The following is a 23,342-nucleotide window of genomic DNA, read 5'->3' as shown; positions in this document are numbered from 1 at the left end:
CTCCGTGATTGAGCGGGAGAGTAAGTAGTATAGGACATTATCCATTGTTAGGGAACGGTTGTAATGGTAGTGAGAATGTAGAATCGTCTTTGGAGCGGACCTGGGAGTGGCAAGCATAAGGGACGAAGACGGGGAAACATGTCGGATGCGATCATACCAGCACTAAAGCACCGGATCCCATCAGAACTCCGAAGTTAAGCGTGCTTGGGCGAGAGTAGTACTAGGATGGGTGACCTCCTGGGAAGTCCTCGTGTTGCATTCCTTTTATAATTATTTTTTGCGCCTTGTGACAAACATGTCGCACGTGCGCGATATATATTAATCCCGTTATATTATGTTTGACGTTTGCGATATGTTTAAGCTCGATGCTCATTGCTCGCGCGTCTTGGGGCGGCTTTGTGGCGCGACGAGCGCGTCCTGAAAGGGGTGGAAAAAACTCGTGTTGCTGCGGTATGGAGGGAGGGGTGGAAACCGTGGAAAACTCGTGTCCGTGATTGAGCGGGAGAGTAAATAGTATAGGACATTATCCATTGTTAGGGAACGGTTGTAATGGTAGTGAGAATGTAGAATCGTCTTTGGAGCGGACCTGGGAGTGGCAAGCATAAGGGACGAAGACGGGGAAACATGTCGGATGCGATCATACCAGCACTAAAGCACCGGATCCCATCAAAACTCCGAAGTTAAGCGTGCTTGGGCGAGAGTAGTACTAGGATGGGTGACCTCCTGGGAAGTCCTCGTGTTGCATTCCTTTTATAATTATTTTTTGCGCCTTGTGACAAACATGTCGCACGTGCGCGATATATATTAATCCCGTTATATTATGTTTGACGTTTGCGATATGTTTAAGCTCGATGCTCATTGCTCGCGCGTCTTGGGGCGGCTTTGTAGCGCGAAGAGCGCGTTCTGAAAGGGGTGGAAAAAACTCGTGTTGCTGCGGTATGGAGGGAGGGGTGGAAACCGTGGAAAACTCATCTCCGTGATTGAGCGGGAGAGTAAGTAGTATAGGACATTATCCATTGTTACGGAACGGTTGTAATGGTAGTGAGAATGTAGAATCGTCTTTGGAGCGGACCTGGGAGTGGCAAGCATAAGGGACGAAGACGGGGAAACATGTCGGATGCGATCATACCAGCACTAAAGCACCGGATCCCATCAGAACTCCGAAGTTAAGCGTGCTTGGGCGAGAGTAGTACTAGGATGGGTGACCTCCTGGGAAGTCCTCGTGTTGCATTGCTTTTTTAATTATTTTTTGCGCCTTGTGACAAACATGTCGCACGTGCGCGATATATATTAATCCCGTTATATTATGTTTGACGTTTGCGATATGTTTAAGCTCGATGCTCATTGCTCGCGCGTCTTGGGGCGGCTTTGTGGCGCGAGGAGCGCGTTCTGAAAGGGGTGGAAAAAACTCGTGTTGCTGCGGTATGGAGGGAGGGGTGGAAACCGTGGAAAACTCGTCTCCGTGATTGAGCGGGAGAGTAAGTAGTATAGGACATTATCCATTGTTAGGGAACGGTTGTAATGGTAGTGAGAATGTAGAATCGTCTTTGGAGCGGACCTGGGAGTGGCAAGCATAAGGGACGAAGACGGGGAAACATGTCGGATGCGATCATACCAGCACTAAAGCACCGGATCCCATCAGAACTCCGAAGTTAAGCGTGCTTGGGTGAGAGTAGTACTAGGATGGGTGACCTCCTGGGAAGTCCTCGTGTTGCATTCCTTTTATAATTATTTTTTGCGCCTTGTGACAAACATGTCGCACGTGCGCGATATATATTAATCCCGTTATATTATGTTTGACGTTTGCGATATGTTTAAGCTCGATGCTCATTGCTCGCGCGTCTTGGGGCGGCATTGTGGCGCGAAGAGCGCGTTCTGAAAGGGGTGGAAAAAACTCGTGTTGCTGCGGTATGGAGGGAGGGGTGGAAACCGTGGAAAACTCGTCTCCGTGATTGAGCGGGAGAGTAAGTAGTATAGGACATTATCCATTGTTAGGGAACGGTTGTAATGGTAGTGAGAATGTAGAATCGTCTTTGGAGCGGACCTGGGAGTGGCAAGCATAAGGGACGAAGACGGGGAAACATGTTGGATGCGATCATACCAGCACTAAAGCACCGGATCCCATCAGAACTCCGAAGTTAAGCGTGCTTGGGCGAGAGTAGTACTAGGATGGGTGACCTCCTGGGAAGTCCTCGTGTTGCATTCCTTTTATAATTATTTTTTGCGCCTTGTGACAAACATGTCGCACGTGCGCGGCTTTGTGGCGCGAAGAGCGCGTTCTGAAAGGGGTGGAAAAAACTCGTGTTGCTGCGGTATGGAGGGAGGGGTGGAAACCGTGGAAAACTCGTCTCCGTGATTGAGCGGGAGAGTAAGTAGTATAGGACATTATCCATTGTTAGGGAACGGTTGTAATGGTAGTGAGAATGTAGAATCGTCTTTGGAGCGGACCTGGGAGTGGCAAGCATAAGGGACGAAGACGGGGAAACATGTCGGATGCGATCATACCAGCACTAAAGCACCGGATCCCATCAGAACTCCGAAGTTAAGCGTGCTTGGGCGAGAGTAGTACTAGGATGGGTGACCTCCTGGGAAGTAGTACTAGGATGGGTGACCTCCTGGGAAGTCCTCGTGTTGCATTCCTTTTATAATTATTTTTTGCGCCTTGTGACAAACATGTCGCACGTGCGCGATATATATTAATCCCGTTATATTATGTTTGACGTTTGCGATATGTTTAAGCTCGATGCTCATTGCTCGCGCGTCTTGGGGCGGCTTTGTGGCGCGAAGAGCGCGTTCTGAAAGGGGTGGGAAAAACTCGTGTTGCTGCGGTATGGAGGGAGGGGTGGAAACCGTGGAAAACTCGTCTCCGTGATTGAGCGGGAGAGTAAGTAGTATAGGACATTATCCATTGTTAGGGAACGGTTGTAATGGTAGTGAGAATGTAGAATCGTCTTTGGAGCGGACCTGGGAGTGGCAAGCATAAGGGACGAAGACGGGGAAACATGTCGGATGCGATCATCCCAGCACTAAAGCACTGGATCCCATCAGAACTCTGAAGTTAAGCGTGCTTGGGCGAGAGTAGTACTAGGATGGGTGACCTCCTGGGAAGTCCTCGTGTTGCATTCCTTTTATAATTATTTTTTGCGCCTTGTGACAAACATGTCGCACGTGCGCGATATATATTAATCCCGTTATATTATGTTTGACGTTTGCGATATGTTTAAGCTCGATGCTCATTGCTCGCGCGTCTTGGGGCGGCTTTGTGGCGGGAAGAGCGCGTTCTGAAAGGGGTGGAAAAAACTCGTGTTGCTGCGGTATGGAGGGAGGGGTGGAAACCGTGGAAAACTCGTCTCCGTGATTGAGCGGGAGAGTAAGTAGTATAGGACATTATCCATTGTTAGGGAACGGTTGTAATGGTAGTGAGAATGTAGAATCGTCTTTGGAGCGGACCTGGGAGTGGCAAGCATAAGGGACGAAGACGGGGAAACATGTCGGATGCGATCATACCAGCACTAAAGCACCGGATCCCATCAGAACTCCGAAGTTAAGCGTGCTTGGGCGAGAGTAGTACTAGGATGGGTGACCTCCTGGGAAGTCCTCATGTTGCATTCCTTTTATAATTATTTTTTGCGCCTTGTGACAAACATGTCGCACGTGCGCGATATATATTAATCCCGTTATATTATGTTTGACGTTTGCGATATGTTTAAGCTCGATGCTCATTGCTCGCGCGTCTTGGGGCGGCTTTGTGGCGCGAAGAGCGCGTTCTGAAAGGGGTGGAAAAAACTCGTGTTGCTGCGGTATGTAGGGAGGGGTGGAAACCGTGGAAAACTCGTCTCCGTGATTGAGCGGGAGAGTAAGTAGTATATGACATTATCCATTGTTAGGGAACGGTTGTAATGGTAGTGAGAATGTAGAATCGTCTTTCGAGCGGACCTGGGAGTGGCAAGCATAAGGGACGAAGACGGGGAAAAATGTCGGATGCGATCATACCAGCACTAAAGCACCGGATCCCATCAGAACTCCGAAGTTAAGCGTGCTTGGGCGAGAGTAGTACTAGGATGGGTGACCTCCTGGGAAGACCTCGTGTTGCATTCCCTTTATAATTATTTTTTGCGCCTTGTGACAAACATGTCGCACGTGCGCGATATATATTAATCCCGTTATATTATGTTTGACGTTTGCGATATGTTTAAGCTCGATGCTCATTGCTCGCGCGTCTTGGGGCGGCTTTGTGGCGCGAAGAGCGCGTTCTGAAAGGGGTGGAAAAAACTCGTGTTGCGGCGGTATGGAGGGAGGGGTGGAAACCGTGGAAAACTCGTCTCCGTGATTGAGCGGGAGAGTAAGTAGTATAGGACATTATCCATTGTTAGGGAACGGTTGTAATGGTAGTGAGAGTGTAGAATCGTCTTTGGAGCGGACCTGGGAGTGGCAAGCATAAGGGACGAAGACGGGGAAACATGTCGGATGCGATCATACCAGCACTAAAGCACCGGATCCCATCAGAACTCCGAAGTTAAGCGTGCTTGGGCGAGAGTAGTACTAGGATGGGTGACCTCCTGGGAAGTCCTTGTGTTGCATTCCTTTTATAATTATTTTTTGCGCCTTGTGACAAACATGTCGCACGTGCGCGATATATATTAATCCCGTTATATTATGTTTGACGTTTGCGATATGTTTAAGCTCGATGCTCATTGCTCGCGCGTCTTGGGGCGGCTTTGTGGCGCGAAGAGCGCGTTCTGAAAGGGGTGGAAAAAACTCGTGTTGCTGCGGTATGGAGGGAGGGGTGGAAACCGTGGAAAACTCGTCTCCGTGATTGAGCGGGAGAGTAATTAGTATAGGACATTATCCATTGTTAGGGAACGGTTGTAATGGTAGTGAGAGTGTAGAATCGTCTTTGGAGCGGACCTGGGAGTGGCAAGCATAAGGGACGAAGACGGGGAAACATGTCGGATGCGATCATACCAGCACTAAAGCACCGGATCCCATCAGAACTCCGAAGTTAAGCGTGCTTGGGCGAGAGTAGTACTAGGATGGGTGACCTCCTGGGAAGTCCTCGTGTTGCATTCCTTTTATAATTATTTTTTGCGCCTTGTGACAAACATGTCGCACGTGCGCAATATATATTAATCCCGTTATATTATGTTTGACGTTTGCGATATGTTTAAGCTCGATGCTCATTGCTCGCGCGTCTTGGGGCGGCTTTGTGGCGCGAAGAGCGCGTTCTGAAAGGGGTGGAAAAAACTCGTGTTGCTGCGGTATGGAGGGAGGGGTGGAAACCGTGGAAAACTCGTCTCCGTGATTGAGCGGGAGAGGAAGTAGTATAGGACATTATCCATTGTTAGGGAACGGTTGTAATGGTAGTGAGAATGTAGAATCGTCTTTGGAGCGGACCTGGGAGTGGCAAGCATAAGGGACGAAGACGGGGAAACATGTCGGATGCGATCATACCAGCACTAAAGCACCGGATCCCATCAGAACTCCGAAGTTAAGCGTGCTTGGGCGAGAGTAGTACTAGGATGGGTGACCTCCTGGGAAGTCCTCGTGTTGCATTCCTTTTATAATTATTTTTTGCGCCTTGTGACAAACATGTCGCACGTGCGCGATATATATTAATCCCGTTATATTATGTTTGACGTTTGCGATATGTTTAAGCTCGATGCTCATTGCTCGCGCGTCTTGGGGCGGCTTTGTAGCGCGAAGAGCGCGTTCTGAAAGGGGTGGAAAAAACTCGTGTTGCTGCGGTATTGAGGGAGGGGTGGAAACCGTGGAAAACTCATCTCCGTGATTGAGCGGGAGAGTAAGTAGTATAGGACATTATCCATTGTTACGGAACGGTTGTAATGGTAGTGAGAATGTAGAATCGTCTTTGGAGCGGACCTGGGAGTGGCAAGCATAAGGGACGAAGACGGGGAAACATGTCGGATGCGATCATACCAGCACTAAAGCACCGGATCCCATCAGAACTCCGAAGTTAAGCGTGCTTGGGCGAGAGTAGTACTAGGATGGGTGACCTCCTGGGAAGTCCTCGTGTTGCATTGCTTTTTTAATTATTTTTTGCGCCTTGTGACAAACATGTCGCACGTGCGCGATATATATTAATCCCGTTATATTATGTTTGACGTTTGCGATATGTTTAAGCTCGATGCTCATTGCTCGCGCGTCTTGGGGCGGCTTTGTGGCGCGAGGAGCGCGTTCTGAAAGGGGTGGAAAAAACTCGTGTTGCTGCGGTATGGAGGGAGGGGTGGAAACCGTGGAAAACTCGTCTCCGTGATTGAGCGGGAGAGTAAGTAGTATAGGACATTATCCATTGTTAGGGAACGGTTGTAATGGTAGTGAGAATGTAGAATCGTCTTTGGAGCGGACCTGGGAGTGGCAAGCATAAGGGACGAAGACGGGGAAACATGTCGGATGCGATCATACCAGCACTAAAGCACCGGATCCCATCAGAACTCCGAAGTTAAGCGTGCTTGGGCGAGAGTAGTACTAGGATGGGTGACCTCCTGGGAAGTCCTCGTGTTGCATTCCTTTTTTAATTATTTTTTGCGCCTTGTGACAAACATGTCGCACGTGCGCGATATATATTAATCCCGTTATATTATGTTTGACGTTTGCGATATGTTTAAGCTCGATGCTCATTGCTCGCGCGTCTTGGGGCGACTTTGTGGCGCGAGGAGCGCGTTCTGAAAGGGGTGGAAAAAACTCGTGTTGCTGCGGTATGGAGGGAGGGGTGGAAACCGTGGAAAACTCGTCTCTGTGATTGAGCGGGAGAGTAAGTAGTATAGGACATTATCCATTGTTAGGGAACGGTTGTAATGGTAGTGAGAATGTAGAATCGTCTTTGGAGCGGACCTGGGAGTGGCAAGCATAAGGGACGAAGACGGGGAAACATGTGGGATGCGATCATACCAGCACTAAAGCACCGGATCCCATCAGAACTCCGAAGTTAAGCGTGCTTGGGCGAGAGTAGTACTAGGATGGGTGACCACCTGGGAAGTCCTCGTGTTGCATTCCTTTTATAATTATTTTTTGCGCCTTGTGACAAACATGTCGCACGTGCGCGATATATATTAATCCCGTTATATTATGTTTGACGTTTGCGATATGTTTAAGCTCGATGCTCATTGCTCGCGCGTCTTGGGGCGGCTTTGTGGCGCGAAGAGCGCGTTCTGAAAGGGGTGGAAAAAACTCGTGTTGCTGCGGTATGGAGGGACGGGTGGAAACCGTGGAAAACTCGTCTCCGTGATTGAGCGGGAGAGTAAGTAGTATAGGACATTATCCATTGTTAGGGAACGGTTGTAATGGTAGTGAGAATGTAGAATCGTCTTTGGAGCGGACCTGGGAGTGGCAAGCATAAGGGACGAAGACGGGGAAACATGTCGGATGCGATCATACCAGCACTAAAGCACCGGATCCCATCAGAACTCCGAAGTTAAGCGTGCTTGGGCGAGAGTAGTACTAGGATGGGTGACCTCCTGGGAAGTCCTCGTGTTGCATTCCTTTTATAATTATTTTTTGCGCCTTGTGACAAACATGTCACACGTGCGCGATATATATTAATCCCGTTATATTATGTTTGACGTTTGCGATATGTTTAAGCTCGATGCTCATTGCTCGCGCGTCTTGGGGCGGCTTTGTGGCGCGACGAGCGCGTCCTGAAAGGGGTGGAAAAAACTCGTGTTGCTGCGGTATGGAGGGAGGGGTGGAAACCGTGGAAAACTCGTGTCCGTGATTGAGCGGGAGAGTAAATAGTATAGGACATTATCCATTGTTAGGGAACGGTTGTAATGGTAGTGAGAATGTAGAATCGTCTTTGGAGCGGACCTGGGAGTGGCAAGCATAAGGGACGAAGACGGGGAAACATGTCGGATGCGATCATACCAGCACTAAAGCACCGGATCCCATCAGAACTCCGAAGTTAAGCGTGCTTGGGCGAGAGTAGTACTAGGATGGGTGACCTCCTGGGAAGTCCTCGTGTTGCATTCCTTTTATAATTATTTTTTGCGCCTTGTGACAAACATGTCGCACGTGCGCGATATATATTAATCCCGTTATATTATGTTTGACGTTTGCGATATGTTTAAGCTCGATGCTCATTGCTCGCGCGTCTTGGGGCGGCTTTGTGGCGCGAAGAGCGCGTTCTGAAAGGGGTGAAAAAAACTCGTGTTGCTGCGGTATGGAGGGAGGGGTGGAAACCGTGGAAAACTCATCTCCGTGATTGAGCGGGAGAGTAAGTAGTATAGGACATTATCCATTGTTAGGGAACGGTTGTAATGGTAGTGAGAATGTAGAATCGTCTTTGGAGCGGACCTGGGAGTGGCAAGCATAAGGGACGAAGACGGGGAAACATGTCGGATGCGATCATACCAGCACTAAAGCACCGGATCCCATCAGAACTCCGAAGTTAAGCGTGCTTGGGCGAGAGTAGTACTAGGATGGGTGACCTCCTGGGAAGTCCTCGTGTTGCATTCCTTTTATAATTATTTCTTGCGCCTTGTGACAAACATGTCGCACGTGTGCGATATATATTAATCCCGTTATATTATGTTTGACGTTTGCGATATGTTTAAGCACGATGCTCATTGCTCGCGCGTCTTGGGGCGGCTTTGTGGCGCGAAGAGTGCGTTCTGAAAGGGGTGGAAAAAACTCGTGTTGCTGCGGTATGGAGGGAGGGGTGGAAACCGTGGAAAACTCGTCTCCGTGATTGAGCAGGAGAGTAAGTAGTATAGGACATTATCCATTGTTAGGGAACGGTTGTAATGGTAGTGAGAATGTAGAATCGTCTTTGGAGCGGACCTGGGAGTGGCAAGCATAAGGGACGAAGACGGGGAAACATGTCGGATGCGATCATACCAGCACTAAAGCACCGGATCCCATCAGAACTCCGAAGTTAAGCATGCTTGGGCGAGAGTAGTACTAGGATGGGTGACCTCCTGGGAAGTCCTCGTGTTGCATTCCTTTTATAATTATTTCTTGCGCCTTGTGACAAACATGTCGCACGTATGCGATATATATTAATCCCGTTATATTATGTTTGACGTTTGCGATATGTTTAAACTCGATGCTCATTGCTCGCGCGTCTTGGGGCGGCTTTGTGGCGCGAAGAGCGCGTTCTGAAAGGGGTGGAAAAAACTCGTGTTGCTGCGGTATGGAGGGAGGGGTGGAAACCGTGGAAAACTCGTCTCCGTGATTGAGCGGGAGAGTAAGTAGTATAGGACATTATCCATTGTTAGGGAACGGTTGTAATGGTAGTGAGAATGTAGAATCGTCTTTGGAGCGGACCTGGGAGTGGCAAGCATAAGGGACGAAGACGGGGAAACATGTCGGATGCGATCATACCAGCACTAAAGCACCGGATCCCATCAGAACTCCGAAGTTAAGCGTGCTTGGGCGAGAGTAGTACTAGGATGGGTGACCTCCTGGGAAGTCCTCGTGTTGCATTGCACGTGCGCGATATATATTAATCCCGTTATATTATGTTTGACGTTTGCGATATGTTTAAGCTCGATGCTCATTGCTCGCGCGTCTTGGGGCGGCTTTGTGGCGCGAGGAGCGCGTTCTGAAAGGGGTGGAAAAAACTCGTGTTGCTGCGGTATGGAGGGAGGGGTGGAAACCGTGGAAAACTCGTCTCCGTGATTGAGCGGGAGAGTAAGTAGTATAGGACATTATCCATTGTTAGGGAACGGTTGTAATGGTAGTGAGAATGTAGAATCGTCTTTGGAGCGGACCTGGGAGTGGCAAGCATAAGGGACGAAGACGGGGAAACATGTGGGATGCGATCATACCAGCACTAAAGCACCGGATCCCATCAGAACTCCGAAGTTAAGCGTGCTTGGGCGAGAGTAGTACTAGGATGGGTGACCACCTGGGAAGTCCTCGTGTTGCATTCCTTGTATAATTATTTTTTGCGCCTTGTGACAAACATGTCGCACGTGCGCGATATATATTAATCCCGTTATATTATGTTTGACGTTTGCGATATGTTTAAGCTCGATGCTCATTGCTCGCGCGTCTTGGGGCGGCTTTGTGGCGCGAAGAGCGCGTTCTGAAAGGGGTGGAAAAAACTCGTGTTGCTGCGGTATGGAGGGACGGGTGGAAACCGTGGAAAACTCGTCTCCGTGATTGAGCGGGAGAGTAAGTAGTATAGGACATTATCCATTGTTAGGGAACGGTTGTAATGGTAGTGAGAATGTAGAATCGTCTTTGGAGCGGACCTGAGAGTGGCAAGCATAAGGGACGAAGACGGGGAAACATGTCGCATGCGATCATACCAGCACTAAAGCACCGGATCCCATCAGAACTCCGAAGTTAAGCGTGCTTGGGTGAGAGTAGTACTAGGATGGGTGACCTCCTGGGAAGTCCTCGTGTTGCATTCCTTTTATAATTATTTTTTGCGCCTTGTGACAAACATGTCGCACGTGTGCGATATATATTAATCCCGTTATATTATGTTTGACGTTTGCGATATGTTTAAGCTCGATGCTCATTGCTCGCGCGTCTTGGGGCGGCTTTGTGGCGCGAAGAGCGCGTTCTGAAAGGGGTGGAAAAAACTCGTGTTGCTGCGGTATGGAGGGAGGGGTGGAAACCGTGGAAAACTCGTCTCCGTGATTGAGCGGGAGAGTAAGTAGTATAGGACATTATCCATTGTTAGGGAACGGTTGTAATGGTAGTGAGAATGTAGAATCGTCTTTGGAGCGGACCTGGGAGTGGCAAGCATAAGGGACGAAGACGGGGAAACATGTCGGATGCGATCATACCAGCACTAAAGCACCGGATCCCATCAGAACTCCGAAGTTAAGCGTGCTTGGGCGAGAGTAGTACTAGGATGGGTGACCTCCTGGGAAGTCCTCGTGTTGCATTCCTTTTATAATTATTTTTTGCGCCTTGTGACAAACATGTCGCACGTGCGCGATATATATTAATCCCGTTATATTATGTTTGACGTTTGCGATATGTTTAAGCTCGATGCTCATTGCTCGCGCGTCTTAGGGTGGCTTTGTGGCGCGAAGAGCGCGTTCTGAAAGGGGTGGAAAAAACTCGTGTTGCTGCGGTATGGAGGGAGGGGTGGAAACCGTGGAAAACTCGTCCCCGTGATTGAGCGGGAGAGTAAGTAGTATAGGACATTATCCATTGTTAGAGAACGGTTGTAATGGTAGTGAGAATGTAGAATCGTCTTTGGAGCGGACCTGGGAGTGGCAAGCATAAGGGACGAAGACGGGGAAACATGTCGGATGCGATCATACCAGCACTAAAGCACCCGATCCCATCAGAACTCCGAAGTTAAGCGTGCTTGGGTGAGAGTAGTACTAGGATGGGTGACCTCCTGGGAAGTCCTCGTGTTGCATTCCTTTTATAATTATTTTTTGCGCCTTGTGACAAACATGTTGCACGTGCGCGATATATATTAATCCCGTTATATTATGTTTGACGTTTGCGATATGTTTAAGCTCGATGCTCATTGCTCGCGCGTCTTGGGGCGGCTTTGTGGCGCGAAGAGCGCGTTCTGAAAGGGGTGGAAAAAACTCGTGTTGCTGCGGTATGGAGGGAGGGGTGGAAACCGTGGAAAACTCGTCTCCGTGATTGAGCGGGAGAGTAAGTAGTATAGGACATTATCCATTGTTAGGGAACGGTTGTAATGGTAGTGAGAATGTAGAATCGTCTTTGGAGCGGACCTGGGAGTGGCAAGCATAAGGGACGAAGACGGGGAAACATGTCGGATGCGATCATACCAGCACTAAAGCACCGGATCCCATCAGAACTCCGAAGTTAAGCGTGCTTGGGCGAGAGTAGTACTAGGATGGGTGACCTCCTGGGAAGTCCTCGTGTTGCATTCCTTTTATAATTATTTTTTGCGCCTTGTGAGAAACATGTCGCACGTGCGCGATATATATTGATCCCGTTATATTATGTTTGACGTTTGCGATATGTTTAAGCTCGATGCTCATTGCTCGCGCGTCTTGGGGCGGCTTTGTGGCGCGAAGAGCGCGTTCTGAAAGGGGTGGAAAAAACTCGTGTTGCTGCGGTATGGAGGGAGGGGTGGAAACCGTGGAAAACTCGTCTCCGTGATTGAGCGGGAGAGTAAGTAGTATAGGACATTATCCATTGTTAGGGAACGGTTGTAATGGTAGTGAGAATGTAGAATCGTCTTTGGAGCGGACCTGGGAGTGGCAAGCATAAGGGACGAAGACGGGGAAACATGTCGGATGCGATCATACCAGCACTAAAGCACCGGATCCCATCAGAACTCCGAAGTTAAGCGTGCTTGGGCGAGAGTAGTACTAGGATGGGTGACCTCCTGGGAAGTCCTCGTGTTGCATTGCTTTTTTAATTATTTTTTGCGCCTTGTGACAAACATGTCGCACGTGCGCGATATATATTAATCCCGTTATATTATGTTTGACGTTTGCGATATGTTTAAGCTCGATGCTCATTGCTCGCGCGTCTTGGGGCGGCTTTGTGGCGCGAGGAGCGCGTTCTGAAAGGGGTGGAAAAAACTCGTGTTGCTGCGGTATGGAGGGAGGGGTGGAAACCGTGGAAAACTCGTCTCCGTGATTGAGCGGGAGAGTAAGTAGTATAGGACATTATCCATTGTTAGGGAACGGTTGTAATGGTAGTGAGAATGTAGAATCGTCTTTGGAGCGGACCTGGGAGTGGCAAGCATAAGGGACGAAGACGGGGAAACATGTCGGATGCGATCATACCAGCACTAAAGCACCGGATCCCATCAGAACTCCGAAGTTAAGCGTGCTTGGGCGAGAGTAGTACTAGGATGGGTGAACTCCTGGGAAGTCCTCGTGTTGCATTCCTTTTATAATTATTTTTTGCGCCTTGTGACAAACATGTCGCACGTGCGCGATATATATTAATCCCGTTATATTATGTTTGACGTTTGCGATATGTTTAAGCTCGATGCTCATTGCTCGCGCGTCTTGGGGCGGCTTTGTGGCGCGAAGAGCGCGTTCTGAAAGGGGTGGAAAAAACTCGTGTTGCTGCGGTATGGAGGGAGGGGTGGAAACCGTGGAAAACTCGTCTCCGTGATTGAGCGGGAGAGCAAGTAGTATAGGACATTATCCATTGTTAGGGAACGGTTGTAATGGTAGTGAGAATGTAGAATCGTCTTTGGAGCGGACCTGGGAGTGGCAAGCATAAGGGACGAAGACGGGGAAACATGTCGGATGCGATCATACCAGCACTAAAGCACCGGATCCCATCAGAACTCCGAAGTTAAGCGTGCTTGGGCGAGAGTAGTACTAGGATGGGTGACCTCCTGGGAAGTCCTCGTGTTGCATTCCTTTTATAATTATTTTTTGCGCCTTGTGACAAATATGTCGCACGTGCGCGATATATATTAATCCCGTTATATTATGTTTGACGTTTGCGATATGTTTAAGCTCGATGCTCATTGCTCGCGCGTCTTGGGGCGGCTTTGTGGCGCGAAGAGCGCGTTCTGAAAGGGGTGGAAAAAACTCGTGTTGCTGCGGTATGGAGGGAGGGGTGGAAACCGTGGAAAACTCGTCTCCGTGATTGAGCGGGAGAGTAAGTAGTATAGGACATTATCCATTGTTAGGGAACGGTTGTAATGGTAGTGAGAATGTAGAATCGTCTTTGGAGCGGACCTGGGAGTGGCAAGCATAAGGGACGAAGACGGGGAAACATGTTGGATGCGATCATACCAGCACTAAAGCACCGGATCCCATCAGAACTCCGAAGTTAAGCGTGCTTGGGCGAGAGTAGTACTAGGATGGGTGACCTCCTGGGAAGTCCTCGTGTTGCATTCCTTTTATAATTATTTTTTGCGCCTTGTGACAAACATGTCGCACGTGCGCGGCTTTGTGGCGCGAAGAGCGCGTTCTGAAAGGGGTGGAAAAAACTCGTGTTGCTGCGGTATGGAGGGAGGGGTGGAAACCGTGGAAAACTCGTCTCCGTGATTGAGCGGGAGAGTAAGTAGTATAGGACATTATCCATTGTTAGGGAACGGTTGTAATGGTAGTGAGAATGTAGAATCGTCTTTGGAGCGGACCTGGGAGTGGCAAGCATAAGGGACGAAGACGGGGAAACATGTCGGATGCGATCATACCAGCACTAAAGCACCGGATCCCATCAGAACTCCGAAGTTAAGCGTGCTTGGGCGAGAGTAGTACTAGGATGGGTGACCTCCTGGGAAGTAGTACTAGGATGGGTGACCTCCTGGGAAGTCCTCGTGTTGCATTCCTTTTATAATTATTTTTTGCGCCTTGTGACAAACATGTCGCACGTGCGCGATATATATTAATCCCGTTATATTATGTTTGACGTTTGCGATATGTTTAAGCTCGATGCTCATTGCTCGCGCGTCTTGGGGCGGCTTTGTGGCGCGAAGAGCGCGTTCTGAAAGGGGTGGGAAAAACTCGTGTTGCTGCGGTATGGAGGGAGGGGTGGAAACCGTGGAAAACTCGTCTCCGTGATTGAGCGGGAGAGTAAGTAGTATAGGACATTATCCATTGTTAGGGAACGGTTGTAATGGTAGTGAGAATGTAGAATCGTCTTTGGAGCGGACCTGGGAGTGGCAAGCATAAGGGACGAAGACGGGGAAACATGTTGGATGCGATCATACCAGCACTAAAGCACCGGATCCCATCAGAACTCCGAAGTTAAGCATGCTTGGGCGAGAGTAGTACTAGGATGGGTGACCTCCTGGGAAGTCCTCGTGTTGCATTCCTTTTATAATTATTTTTTGCGCCTTGTGACAAACATGTCGCACGTGCGCGATATATAGTAATCCCGTTATATTATGTTTGATGTTTGCGATATGTTTAAGCTCGATGCTCATTGCTCGCGCGGCTTTGTGGCGCGAAGAGCGCGTTCTGAAAGGGGTGGAAAAAACTCGTGTTGCTGCGGTATGGAGGGAGGGGTGGAAACCGTGGAAAATTCGTCTCCGTGATTGAGCGGGAGAGTAAGTAGTATAGGACATTATCCATTGTTAGGGAACGGTTGTAATGGTAGTGAGAATGTAGAATCGTCTTTGGAGCGGACCTGGGAGTGGCAAGCATAAGGGACGAAGACGGGGAAACATGTCGGATGCGATCATACCAGCACTAAAGCACCGGATCCCATCAGAACTCCGAAGTTAAGCGTGCTTGGGCGAGAGTAGTACTAGGATGGGTGACCTCCTGGGAAGTCCTCGTGTTGCATTCCTTTTATAATTATTTTTTGCGCCTTGTGACAAACATGTCGCACGTGCGCGGCTTTGTGGCGCGAAGAGCGCGTTCTGAAAGGGGTGGAAAAAACTCGTGTTGCTGCGGTATGGAGGGAGGGGTGGAAACCGTGGAAAACTCGTCTCCGTGATTGAGCGGGAGAGTAAGTAGTATAGGACATTATCCATTGTTAGGGAACGGTTGTAATGGTAGTGAGAATGTACAATCGTCTTTGGAGCGGACCTGGGAGTGGCAAGCATAAGGGACGAAGACGGGGAAACATGTCGGATGCGATCATACCAGCACTAAAGCACCGGATCCCATTAGAACTTCAAAGTTAAGCGTGCTTGGGCGAGAGTAGTACTAGGATGGGTGACCTCCTGGGAAGTCCTCGTGTTGCATTCCTTTTATAATTATTTTTTGCGCCTTGTGACAAACATGTCGCACGTGCGCGATATATATTAATCCCGTTATATTATGTTTGACGTTTGCGATATGTTTAAGCTCGATGCTCATTGCTCGCACGTCTTGGGGCGGCTTTGTGGCGCGAAGAGCGCGTTCTGAAAGGGGTGGAAAAAACTCGTGTTGCTGCGGTATGGAGGGAGGGGTGGAAACCGTGGAAAACTCGTCTCCGTGATTGAGCGGGAGAGTAAGTAGTATAGGACATTATCCATTGTTAGGGAACGGTTGTAATGGTAGTGAGAATGTAGAATCGTCTTTGGAGCGGACCTGGGAGTGGCAAGCATAAGGGACGAAGACGGGGAAACATGTCCGATGCGATCATACCAGTACTAAAGCACCGGATCCCATCAGAACTCCGAAGTTAAGCGTGCTTGGGCGAGAGTAGTACTAGGATGGGTGAACTCCTGGGAAGTCCTCGTGTTGCATTCCTTTTATAATTATTTTTTGCGCCTTGTGACAAACATGTCGCACGTGCGCGATATATATTAATCCCGTTATATTATGTTTGACGTTTGCGATATGTTTAAGCTCGATGCTCATTGCTCGCGCGTCTTGGGGCGGCTTTGTGGCGCGAAGAGCGCGTTCTGAAAGGGGTGGGAAAAACTCGTGTTGCTGCGGTATGGAGGGAGGGGTGGAAACCGTGGAAAACTCGTCTCCGTGATTGAGCGGGAGAGTAAGTAGTATAGGACATTATCCATTGTTAGGGAACGGTTGTAATGGTAGTGAGAATGTAGAATCGTCTTTGGAGCGGACCTGGGAGTGGCAACCATAAGGGACGAAGACGGGGAAACATGTCGGATGCGATCATACCAGCACTAAAGCACCGGATCCCATCAGAACTCCGAAGTTAAGCGTGCTTGGGCGAGAGTAGTACTAGGATGGGTGACCTCCTGGGAAGTCCTCGTGTTGCATTCCTTTTATAATTATTTTTTGCGCCTTGTGACAAACATGTCGCACGTGCGCGATATATAGTAATCCCGTTATATTATGTTTGACGTTTGCGATATGTTTAAGCTGGATGCTCATTGCTCGCGCGGCTTTGTGGCGGCTTTGTGGCGCGAAGAGCGCGTTCTGAAAGGGGTGGAAAAAACTCGTGTTGCTGCGTTATGGAGGGAGGGGTGGAAACCGTGGAAAACTCATCTCCGTGATTGAGCGGGAGAGTAAGTAGTATAGGACATTATCCATTGTTAGGGAACGGTTGTAATGGTAGTGAGAATGTAGAATCGTCTTTGGAGCGGACCTGGGAGTGGCAAGCATAAGGGACGAAGACGGGGAAACATGTCGGATGCGATCATACCAGCACTAAAGCACCGGATCCCATCAGAACTCCGAAGTTAAGCGTGCTTGGGCGAGAGTAGTACTAGGATGAGTGACCTCCTGGGAAGTCCTTGTGTTGCATTCCTTTTATAATTATTTTTTGCGCCTTGTGACAAACATGTCGCACGTGCGCGATATATATTAATCCCGTTATATTATGTTTGACGTTTGCGATATGTTTAAGCTCGATGCTCATTGCTCGCGCGTCTTGGGGCGGCTTTGTGGCGCGAAGAGCGCGTTCTGAAAGGGGTGGAAAAAACTCGTGTTGCTGCGGTATGGAGGGAGGGGTGGAAACCGTGGAAAACTCGTCTCCGTGATTGAGCGGGAGAGTAAGTAGTATAGGACATTATCCATTGTTAGGGAACGGTTGTAATGGTAGTGAGAATGTACAATCGTCTTTGGAGCGGACCTGGGAGTGGCAAGCATAAGGGACGAAGACGGGGAAACATGTCGGATGCGACATACCAGCACTAAAGCACCGGATCCCATCAGAACTCCGAAGTTAAGCGTGCTTGGGCGAGAGTAGTACTAGGATGGGTGACCTCCTGGGAAGTCCTTGTGTTGCATTCCTTTTATAATTATTTTTTGCGCCTTGTGACAAACATGTCGCACGTGCGCGATATATATTAATCCCGTTATATTATGTTTGACGTTTGCGATATGTTTAAGCTCGATGCTCATTGCTCGCGCGTCTTGGGGCGGCTTTGTGGCGCGAAGAGCGTGTTCTGAAAGGGGTGGAAAAAACTCGTGTTGCTGCGGTATGGAGGGAGGGGTGGAAACCGTGGAAAACTTGTCTCCGTGATTGAGCGGGAGAGTAAGTAGTATAGGACATTATCCATTGTTAGGGAACGGTTGTAATGGTAGTGAGAATGTAGAATCGTCTTTGGAGCGGACCTGGGAGTGGCAAGCATAAGGGACGAAGACGGGGAAACATGTCGGATGCGATCGTACCAGCACTAAAGCACCGGATCCCATCAGAACTCCGAAGTTAAGCGTGCTTGGGCGAGAGTAGTACTAGGATGGGTGACCTCCTGGGAAGTCCTCGTGTTGCATTCCTTTTATAATTATTTTTTGCGCCTTGTGACAAACATGTCGCACGTGCGCGATATATATTAATCCCGTTATATTATGTTTGACGTTTGCGATATGTTTAAGCTCGATGCTCATTGCTCGCGCGTCTTGGGGCGGCTTTGTGGCGCGAAGAGCGCGTTCTGAAAGGGGTGGAAAAAACTCGTGTTGCTGCGGTATGGAGGGAGGGGTGGAAACCGTGGAAAACTCATCTCCGTGATTGAGCGGGAGAGTAAGTAGTATAGGACATTATCCATTGTTAGGGAACGGTTGTAATGGTAGTGAGAATGTAGAATCGTCTTTGGAGCGGACCTGGGAGTGGCAAGCATAAGGGACGAAGACGGGGAAACATGTTGGATGCGATCGTACCAGCACTAAAGCACCGGATCCCATCAGAACTCCGAAGTTAAGCGTGCTTGGGCGAGAGTAGTACTAGGATGGGTGACCTCCTGGGAAGTCCTCGTGTTGCATTCCTTTTATAATTATTTTTTGCGCCTTGTGACAAACATGTCGCACGTGCGCGATATATATTAATCCCGTTATATTATGTTTGACGTTTGCGATATGTTTAAGCTCGATGCTCATTGCTCGCGCGTCTTGGGGCGGCTTTGTGGCGCGAAGAGCGCGTTCTGAAAGGGGTGGAAAAAACTCGTGTTGCTGCGGTATGGAGGGAGGGGTGGAAACCGTGGAAAACTCGTCTCCGTGATTGAGCGGGAGAGTAAGTAGTATAGGACATTATCCATTGTTAGGGAACGGTTGTAATGGTAGTGAGAATGTAGAATCGTCTTTGGAGCGGACCTGGGAGTGGCAAGCATAAGGGACGAAGACGGGGAAACATGTCGGATGCGATCATACCAGCACTAAAGCACCGGATCCCATCAGAACTCCGAAGTTAAGCGTGCTTGGGCGAGAGTAGTACTAGGATGGGTGACCTCCTGGGAAGTCCTCGTGTTGCATTCCTTTTATAATTATTTTTTGCGCCTTGTGAGAAACATGTCGCACGTGCGCGATATATATTAATCCCGTTATATTATATTTGACGTTTGCGATATGTTTAAGCTCGATGCTCATTGCTCGTGCGTCTTGGGGCGGCTTTGTGGCGCGAAGAGCGCGTTCTGAAAGGGGTGGAAAAAACTCGTGTTGCTGCGGTATGGAGGGAGGGGTGGAAACCGTGGAAAACTCGTCTCCGTGATTGAGCGGGAGAGTAAGTAGTATAGGACATTATCCATTGTTAGGGAACGGTTGTAATGGTAGTGAGAATGTAGAATCGTCTTTGGAGCGGACCTGGGAGTGGCAAGCATAAGGGACGAAGACGGGGAAACATGTCGGATGCGATCATACCAGCACTAAAGCACCGGATCCCATCAGAACTCCGAAGTTAAGCGTGCTTGGGCGAGAGTAGTACTAGGATGGGTGACCTCCTGGGAAGTCCTCGTGTTGCATTCCTTTTATAATTATTTTTTGCGCCTTGTGACAAACATGTCGCACGTGCGCGATATATATTAATCTCGTTATATTATGTTTGACGTTTGCGATATGTTTAAGCTCGATGCTCATTGCTCGCGCGTCTTGGGGCGGCTTTGTGGCGCGAAGAGCGCGTTCTGAAAGGGGTGGAAAAAACTCGTGTTGCTGCGGTATGGAGGGAGGGGTGGAAACCGTGGAAAACTCGTCTCCGTGATTGAGCGGGAGAGTAAGTAGTATAGGACATTATCCATTGTTAGGGAACGGTTGTAATGGTAGTGAGAATGTAGAATCGTCTTTGGAGCGGACCTGGGAGTGGCAAGCATAAGGGACGAAGACGGGGAAACATGTCGGATGCGATCATACCAGCACTAAAGCACCGGATCCCATCAGAACTCCGAAGTTAAGCGTGCTTGGGCGAGAGTAGTACTAGGATGGGTGACCTCCTGGGAAGTCCTCGTGTTGCATTCCTTTTATAATTATTTTTTGCGCCTTGTGACAAACATGTCGCACGTGCGCGATATATATTAATCCCGTTATATTATGCTTGACGTTTGCGATATGTTTAAGCTCGATGCTCATTGCTCGCGCGTCTTGGGGCGGCTTTGTGGCGCGAAGAGCGCGTTCTGAAAGGGGTGGAAAAAACTCGTGTTGCTGCGGTATGGAGGGAGGGGTGGAAACCGTGGAAAACTCGTCTCCGTGATTGAGCGGGAGAGTAAGTAGTATAGGAAATTATCCATTGTTAGGGAACGGTTGTAATGGTAGTGAGAATGTAGAATCATCTTTGGAGCGGACCTGGGAGTGGCAAGCATAAGGGACGAAGACGGGGAAACATGTCGGATGCGATCATACCAGCACTAAAGCACCGGATCCCATCAGAACTCCGAAGTTAAGCGTGCTTGGGCGAGAGTAGTACTAGGATGGGTGACCTCCTGGGAAGTCCTCGTGTTGCATTCCTTTTATAATTATTTTTTGCGCCTTGTGACAAACATGTCGCACGTGCGCGATATATATTAATCCCGTTATATTATGTTTGACGTTTGCGATATGTTTAAGCTCGATGCTCATTGCTCGCGCGTCTTGGGGCGGCTTTGTGGCGCGAAGAGCGCGTTCTGAAAGGGGTGGAAAAAACTCGTGTTGCTGCGGTATGGAGGGAGGGGTGGAAACCGTGGAAAACTCGTCTCCGTGATTGAGCGGGAGAGTAAGTAGTATGGGACATTATCCATTGTTAGGGAACGGTTGTAATGGTAGTGAGAATGTACAATCGTCTTTGGAGCGGACCTGGGAGTGGCAAGCATAAGGGAGGAAGACGGGGAAACATGTCGGATGCGACATACCAGCACTAAAGCACCGGATCCCATCAGAACTCCGAAGTTAAGCGTGCTTGGGCGAGAGTAGTACTAGGAGGGAAGTCCTCGTGTTGCATTCCTTTTATAATTATTTTTTGCGCCTTGTGACAAACATGTCGCACGTGCGCGATATATATTAATCCCGTTATATTATGTTTGACGTTTGCGATATGTTTAAGCTCGATGCTCATTGCTCGCGCGTCTTGGGGCGGCTTTGTGGCGCGAAGAGCGCGTTCTGAAAGGGGTGGAAAAAACTCGTGTTGCTGCGGTATGGAGGGAGGGGTGGAAACCGTGGAAAACTCGTCTCCGTGATTGAGCGGGAGAGTAAGTAGTATAGGACATTATCCATTGTTAGGGAACGGTTGTAATGGTAGTGAGAATGTAGAATCGTCTTTGGAGCGGACCTGGGAGTGGCAAGCATAAGGGACGAAGACGGGGAAACATGTCGGATGCGATCATACCAGCATTAAAGCACCGGATCCCATCAGAACTCCGAAGTTAAGCGTGGTTGGGCGAGAGTAGTACTAGGATGGGTGACCTCCTGGGAAGTCCTCGTGTTGCATTCCTTTTATAATTATTTTTTGCGCCTTGTGACAAACATGTCGCACGTGCGCGATATATATTAATCCTGTTATATTATGTTTGACGTTTGCGATATGTTTAAGCTCGATGCTCATTGCTCGCGCGTCTTGGGGCGGCTTTGTGGCGCGAAGAGCGCGTTCTGAAAGGGGTGGAAAAAACTCGTGTTGCTGCGGTATGGAGGGAGGGGTGGAAACCGTGGAAAACTCGTCTCCGTGATTGAGCGGGAGAGTAAGTAGTATAGGACATTATCCATTGTTAGGGAACGGTTGTAATGGTAGTGAGAATGTAGAATCGTCTTTGGAGCGGACCTGGGAGTGGCAAGCATAAGGGACGAAGACGGGGAAACATGTCGGATGCGATCATACCAACACTAAAGCACCGGATCCCATCAGAACTCCGAAGTTAAGCGTGCTTGGGCGAGAGTAAAGCGTGCTTGGGCGAGAGTAGTACTAGGATGGGTGACCTCTTGGGAAGTCCTCGTGTTGCATTCCTTTTATAATTATTTTTTGCGCCTTGTGACAAACATGTCGCACGTGCGCGATATATATTAATCCCGTTATATTATGTTTGACGTTTGCGATATGTTTAAGCTCGATGCTCATTGCTCGCGCGTCTTGGGGCGGCTTTGTGGCGCGAAGAGCGCGTTCTGAAAGGGGTGGAAAAAACTCGTGTTGCTGCGGTATGGAGGGAGGGGTGGAAACCGTGGAAAACTCGTCTCCGTGATTGAGCGGGAGAGTAAGTAGTATAGGACATTATCCATTGTTAGGGAACGGTTGTAATGGTAGTGAGAATGTAGAATCGTCTTTGGAGCGGACCTGGGAGTGGCAAGCATAAGGGACGAAGACGGGGAAACATGTCGGATGCGATCGTACCAGCACTAAAGCACCGGATCCCATCAGAACTCCGAAGTTAAGCGTGCTTGGGCGAGAGTAGTACTAGGATGGGTGACCTCCTGGGAAGTCCTCGTGTTGCATTCCTTTTATAATTATTTTTTGCGCCTTGTGACAAACATGTCGCACGTGCGCGATATATATTAATCCCGTTATATTATGTTTGACGTTTGCGATATGTTTAAGCTCGATGCTCATTGCTCGCGCGTCTTGGGGCGGCTTTGTGGCGCGAAGAGCGCGTTCTGAAAGGGGTGGAAAAAACTCGTGTTGCTGCGGTATGGAGGGAGGGGTGGAAACCGTGGAAAACTCGTCTCCGTGATTGAGCGGGAGAGTAAGTAGTATAGGACAGTATCCATTGTTAGGGAACAGTTGTAATGGTAGTGAGAATGTAGAATCGTCTTTGGAGCGGACCTGGGAGTGGCAAGCATAAGGGACGAAGACGGGGAAACATGTCGGATGCGATCATACCAGCACTAAAGCACCGGATCCCATCAGAACTCCGAAGTTAAGTGTGCTTGGGCGAGAGTAGTACTAGGATGAGTGACCTCCTGGGAAGTCCTCGTGTTGCATTCCTTTTATAATTATTTTTTGCGCCTTGTGACAAACATGTCGCACGTGCGCGATATATATTAATCCCGTTATATTATGTTTGACGTTTGCGATATGTTTAAGCTCGATGCTCATTGCTCGCGCGTCTTGGGGCGGCTTTGTGGCGCGAAGAGCGCGTTCTGAAAGGGGTGGAAAAAACTCGTGTTGCTGCGGTATGGAGGGAGGGGTGGAAACCGTGGAAAACTCGTCTCCGTGATTGAGCGGGAGAGTAAGTAGTATAGGACATTATCCATTGTTAGGGAACGGTTGTAATGGTAGTGAGAATGTACAATCGTCTTTGGAGCGGACCTGGGAGTGGCAAGCATAAGGGACGAAGACGGGGAAACATGTCGGATGCGACATACCAGCACTAAAGCACCGGATCCCATCAGAACTCCGAAGTTAAGCGTGCTTGGGCGAGAGTAGTACTAGGATGGGTGACCTCCTGGGAA

The 23,342-nt window shown here is 49.1% G+C and overlaps 44 non-coding genes and 5 pseudogenes across 44 annotated transcripts; all 49 read left to right on the top strand.

Moving 5' to 3' along the window:
* The first annotated feature begins 143 nt into the window (after positions 1-143).
* LOC123175040 (5S ribosomal RNA) lies at positions 144-262 on the top strand. Its single transcript, XR_006487564.1, has one exon. It is a non-coding gene; the product is annotated as a 5S ribosomal RNA (ribosomal RNA).
* A 367-nt stretch (positions 263-629) lies between these two features.
* LOC123175058 (5S ribosomal RNA) lies at positions 630-748 on the top strand. Its single transcript, XR_006487581.1, has one exon. It is a non-coding gene; the product is annotated as a 5S ribosomal RNA (ribosomal RNA).
* A 367-nt stretch (positions 749-1,115) lies between these two features.
* Positions 1,116-1,234, top strand: LOC123175055 (5S ribosomal RNA). The gene has a single exon (XR_006487578.1). It is a non-coding gene; the product is annotated as a 5S ribosomal RNA (ribosomal RNA).
* Positions 1,235-1,601: 367 nt separating this feature from the next.
* LOC123175048 (5S ribosomal RNA) lies at positions 1,602-1,720 on the top strand. Its single transcript, XR_006487572.1, has one exon. It is a non-coding gene; the product is annotated as a 5S ribosomal RNA (ribosomal RNA).
* Positions 1,721-2,087: 367 nt separating this feature from the next.
* LOC123175039 (5S ribosomal RNA) lies at positions 2,088-2,206 on the top strand. The gene has a single exon (XR_006487563.1). It is a non-coding gene; the product is annotated as a 5S ribosomal RNA (ribosomal RNA).
* Positions 2,207-2,491: 285 nt separating this feature from the next.
* LOC123175072 (uncharacterized) lies at positions 2,492-2,640 on the top strand (annotated as a pseudogene).
* Positions 2,641-3,007: 367 nt separating this feature from the next.
* Positions 3,008-3,126, top strand: LOC123175065 (5S ribosomal RNA). Its single transcript, XR_006487588.1, has one exon. It is a non-coding gene; the product is annotated as a 5S ribosomal RNA (ribosomal RNA).
* Positions 3,127-3,493: 367 nt separating this feature from the next.
* LOC123175057 (5S ribosomal RNA) lies at positions 3,494-3,612 on the top strand. Its single transcript, XR_006487580.1, has one exon. It is a non-coding gene; the product is annotated as a 5S ribosomal RNA (ribosomal RNA).
* Positions 3,613-3,979: 367 nt separating this feature from the next.
* On the top strand, positions 3,980-4,098 carry LOC123175022 (5S ribosomal RNA). The gene has a single exon (XR_006487548.1). It is a non-coding gene; the product is annotated as a 5S ribosomal RNA (ribosomal RNA).
* Positions 4,099-4,465: 367 nt separating this feature from the next.
* On the top strand, positions 4,466-4,584 carry LOC123175043 (5S ribosomal RNA). Its single transcript, XR_006487567.1, has one exon. It is a non-coding gene; the product is annotated as a 5S ribosomal RNA (ribosomal RNA).
* A 367-nt stretch (positions 4,585-4,951) lies between these two features.
* Positions 4,952-5,070, top strand: LOC123175037 (5S ribosomal RNA). The gene has a single exon (XR_006487562.1). It is a non-coding gene; the product is annotated as a 5S ribosomal RNA (ribosomal RNA).
* A 367-nt stretch (positions 5,071-5,437) lies between these two features.
* LOC123175036 (5S ribosomal RNA) lies at positions 5,438-5,556 on the top strand. Its single transcript, XR_006487561.1, has one exon. It is a non-coding gene; the product is annotated as a 5S ribosomal RNA (ribosomal RNA).
* A 367-nt stretch (positions 5,557-5,923) lies between these two features.
* On the top strand, positions 5,924-6,042 carry LOC123175053 (5S ribosomal RNA). Its single transcript, XR_006487577.1, has one exon. It is a non-coding gene; the product is annotated as a 5S ribosomal RNA (ribosomal RNA).
* Positions 6,043-6,409: 367 nt separating this feature from the next.
* On the top strand, positions 6,410-6,528 carry LOC123175034 (5S ribosomal RNA). Its single transcript, XR_006487559.1, has one exon. It is a non-coding gene; the product is annotated as a 5S ribosomal RNA (ribosomal RNA).
* Positions 6,529-6,895: 367 nt separating this feature from the next.
* On the top strand, positions 6,896-7,014 carry LOC123175042 (5S ribosomal RNA). The gene has a single exon (XR_006487566.1). It is a non-coding gene; the product is annotated as a 5S ribosomal RNA (ribosomal RNA).
* Positions 7,015-7,381: 367 nt separating this feature from the next.
* LOC123175033 (5S ribosomal RNA) lies at positions 7,382-7,500 on the top strand. The gene has a single exon (XR_006487558.1). It is a non-coding gene; the product is annotated as a 5S ribosomal RNA (ribosomal RNA).
* A 367-nt stretch (positions 7,501-7,867) lies between these two features.
* LOC123175032 (5S ribosomal RNA) lies at positions 7,868-7,986 on the top strand. The gene has a single exon (XR_006487556.1). It is a non-coding gene; the product is annotated as a 5S ribosomal RNA (ribosomal RNA).
* A 367-nt stretch (positions 7,987-8,353) lies between these two features.
* Positions 8,354-8,472, top strand: LOC123175031 (5S ribosomal RNA). The gene has a single exon (XR_006487555.1). It is a non-coding gene; the product is annotated as a 5S ribosomal RNA (ribosomal RNA).
* Positions 8,473-8,839: 367 nt separating this feature from the next.
* Positions 8,840-8,958, top strand: LOC123175050 (5S ribosomal RNA). The gene has a single exon (XR_006487574.1). It is a non-coding gene; the product is annotated as a 5S ribosomal RNA (ribosomal RNA).
* Positions 8,959-9,325: 367 nt separating this feature from the next.
* Positions 9,326-9,444, top strand: LOC123175052 (5S ribosomal RNA). The gene has a single exon (XR_006487576.1). It is a non-coding gene; the product is annotated as a 5S ribosomal RNA (ribosomal RNA).
* Positions 9,445-9,771: 327 nt separating this feature from the next.
* On the top strand, positions 9,772-9,890 carry LOC123175041 (5S ribosomal RNA). The gene has a single exon (XR_006487565.1). It is a non-coding gene; the product is annotated as a 5S ribosomal RNA (ribosomal RNA).
* Positions 9,891-10,257: 367 nt separating this feature from the next.
* LOC123175056 (5S ribosomal RNA) lies at positions 10,258-10,376 on the top strand. The gene has a single exon (XR_006487579.1). It is a non-coding gene; the product is annotated as a 5S ribosomal RNA (ribosomal RNA).
* A 367-nt stretch (positions 10,377-10,743) lies between these two features.
* On the top strand, positions 10,744-10,862 carry LOC123175030 (5S ribosomal RNA). The gene has a single exon (XR_006487554.1). It is a non-coding gene; the product is annotated as a 5S ribosomal RNA (ribosomal RNA).
* Positions 10,863-11,229: 367 nt separating this feature from the next.
* On the top strand, positions 11,230-11,348 carry LOC123175067 (5S ribosomal RNA). Its single transcript, XR_006487590.1, has one exon. It is a non-coding gene; the product is annotated as a 5S ribosomal RNA (ribosomal RNA).
* A 367-nt stretch (positions 11,349-11,715) lies between these two features.
* Positions 11,716-11,834, top strand: LOC123175029 (5S ribosomal RNA). The gene has a single exon (XR_006487553.1). It is a non-coding gene; the product is annotated as a 5S ribosomal RNA (ribosomal RNA).
* A 367-nt stretch (positions 11,835-12,201) lies between these two features.
* LOC123175051 (5S ribosomal RNA) lies at positions 12,202-12,320 on the top strand. Its single transcript, XR_006487575.1, has one exon. It is a non-coding gene; the product is annotated as a 5S ribosomal RNA (ribosomal RNA).
* Positions 12,321-12,687: 367 nt separating this feature from the next.
* LOC123175060 (5S ribosomal RNA) lies at positions 12,688-12,806 on the top strand. Its single transcript, XR_006487583.1, has one exon. It is a non-coding gene; the product is annotated as a 5S ribosomal RNA (ribosomal RNA).
* Positions 12,807-13,173: 367 nt separating this feature from the next.
* On the top strand, positions 13,174-13,292 carry LOC123175028 (5S ribosomal RNA). The gene has a single exon (XR_006487552.1). It is a non-coding gene; the product is annotated as a 5S ribosomal RNA (ribosomal RNA).
* A 367-nt stretch (positions 13,293-13,659) lies between these two features.
* Positions 13,660-13,778, top strand: LOC123175025 (5S ribosomal RNA). Its single transcript, XR_006487551.1, has one exon. It is a non-coding gene; the product is annotated as a 5S ribosomal RNA (ribosomal RNA).
* A 285-nt stretch (positions 13,779-14,063) lies between these two features.
* LOC123175069 (uncharacterized) lies at positions 14,064-14,212 on the top strand (annotated as a pseudogene).
* A 367-nt stretch (positions 14,213-14,579) lies between these two features.
* LOC123175049 (5S ribosomal RNA) lies at positions 14,580-14,698 on the top strand. Its single transcript, XR_006487573.1, has one exon. It is a non-coding gene; the product is annotated as a 5S ribosomal RNA (ribosomal RNA).
* Positions 14,699-15,055: 357 nt separating this feature from the next.
* LOC123175024 (5S ribosomal RNA) lies at positions 15,056-15,174 on the top strand. Its single transcript, XR_006487550.1, has one exon. It is a non-coding gene; the product is annotated as a 5S ribosomal RNA (ribosomal RNA).
* Positions 15,175-15,459: 285 nt separating this feature from the next.
* Positions 15,460-15,578, top strand: LOC123175063 (5S ribosomal RNA). Its single transcript, XR_006487586.1, has one exon. It is a non-coding gene; the product is annotated as a 5S ribosomal RNA (ribosomal RNA).
* Positions 15,579-15,945: 367 nt separating this feature from the next.
* Positions 15,946-16,064, top strand: LOC123175068 (5S ribosomal RNA). The gene has a single exon (XR_006487591.1). It is a non-coding gene; the product is annotated as a 5S ribosomal RNA (ribosomal RNA).
* A 367-nt stretch (positions 16,065-16,431) lies between these two features.
* Positions 16,432-16,550, top strand: LOC123175023 (5S ribosomal RNA). Its single transcript, XR_006487549.1, has one exon. It is a non-coding gene; the product is annotated as a 5S ribosomal RNA (ribosomal RNA).
* Positions 16,551-16,918: 368 nt separating this feature from the next.
* Positions 16,919-17,037, top strand: LOC123175062 (5S ribosomal RNA). Its single transcript, XR_006487585.1, has one exon. It is a non-coding gene; the product is annotated as a 5S ribosomal RNA (ribosomal RNA).
* Positions 17,038-17,404: 367 nt separating this feature from the next.
* On the top strand, positions 17,405-17,522 carry LOC123175066 (5S ribosomal RNA). Its single transcript, XR_006487589.1, has one exon. It is a non-coding gene; the product is annotated as a 5S ribosomal RNA (ribosomal RNA).
* A 367-nt stretch (positions 17,523-17,889) lies between these two features.
* LOC123175046 (5S ribosomal RNA) lies at positions 17,890-18,008 on the top strand. The gene has a single exon (XR_006487570.1). It is a non-coding gene; the product is annotated as a 5S ribosomal RNA (ribosomal RNA).
* A 367-nt stretch (positions 18,009-18,375) lies between these two features.
* LOC123175045 (5S ribosomal RNA) lies at positions 18,376-18,494 on the top strand. The gene has a single exon (XR_006487569.1). It is a non-coding gene; the product is annotated as a 5S ribosomal RNA (ribosomal RNA).
* A 367-nt stretch (positions 18,495-18,861) lies between these two features.
* Positions 18,862-18,980, top strand: LOC123175071 (5S ribosomal RNA). The gene has a single exon (XR_006487592.1). It is a non-coding gene; the product is annotated as a 5S ribosomal RNA (ribosomal RNA).
* A 367-nt stretch (positions 18,981-19,347) lies between these two features.
* LOC123175059 (5S ribosomal RNA) lies at positions 19,348-19,466 on the top strand. Its single transcript, XR_006487582.1, has one exon. It is a non-coding gene; the product is annotated as a 5S ribosomal RNA (ribosomal RNA).
* Positions 19,467-19,833: 367 nt separating this feature from the next.
* On the top strand, positions 19,834-19,952 carry LOC123175047 (5S ribosomal RNA). Its single transcript, XR_006487571.1, has one exon. It is a non-coding gene; the product is annotated as a 5S ribosomal RNA (ribosomal RNA).
* Positions 19,953-20,319: 367 nt separating this feature from the next.
* Positions 20,320-20,438, top strand: LOC123175035 (5S ribosomal RNA). The gene has a single exon (XR_006487560.1). It is a non-coding gene; the product is annotated as a 5S ribosomal RNA (ribosomal RNA).
* A 367-nt stretch (positions 20,439-20,805) lies between these two features.
* On the top strand, positions 20,806-20,910 carry LOC123175075 (uncharacterized; annotated as a pseudogene).
* A 367-nt stretch (positions 20,911-21,277) lies between these two features.
* On the top strand, positions 21,278-21,396 carry LOC123175064 (5S ribosomal RNA). The gene has a single exon (XR_006487587.1). It is a non-coding gene; the product is annotated as a 5S ribosomal RNA (ribosomal RNA).
* A 367-nt stretch (positions 21,397-21,763) lies between these two features.
* LOC123175073 (uncharacterized) lies at positions 21,764-21,903 on the top strand (annotated as a pseudogene).
* A 367-nt stretch (positions 21,904-22,270) lies between these two features.
* LOC123175044 (5S ribosomal RNA) lies at positions 22,271-22,389 on the top strand. The gene has a single exon (XR_006487568.1). It is a non-coding gene; the product is annotated as a 5S ribosomal RNA (ribosomal RNA).
* Positions 22,390-22,756: 367 nt separating this feature from the next.
* On the top strand, positions 22,757-22,875 carry LOC123175061 (5S ribosomal RNA). The gene has a single exon (XR_006487584.1). It is a non-coding gene; the product is annotated as a 5S ribosomal RNA (ribosomal RNA).
* Positions 22,876-23,242: 367 nt separating this feature from the next.
* LOC123175074 (uncharacterized) lies at positions 23,243-23,342 on the top strand (annotated as a pseudogene).

The sequence above is a fragment of the Triticum aestivum genome, unplaced genomic scaffold, assembly GCF_018294505.1.
Source record: "Triticum aestivum cultivar Chinese Spring unplaced genomic scaffold, IWGSC CS RefSeq v2.1 scaffold8249, whole genome shotgun sequence".
NCBI classification, from domain to species: domain Eukaryota; kingdom Viridiplantae; phylum Streptophyta; class Magnoliopsida; order Poales; family Poaceae; genus Triticum; species Triticum aestivum.
Note: the sequence above shows the minus strand (reverse complement) of the source record. Positions and strands in the feature narration are given on the sequence as shown.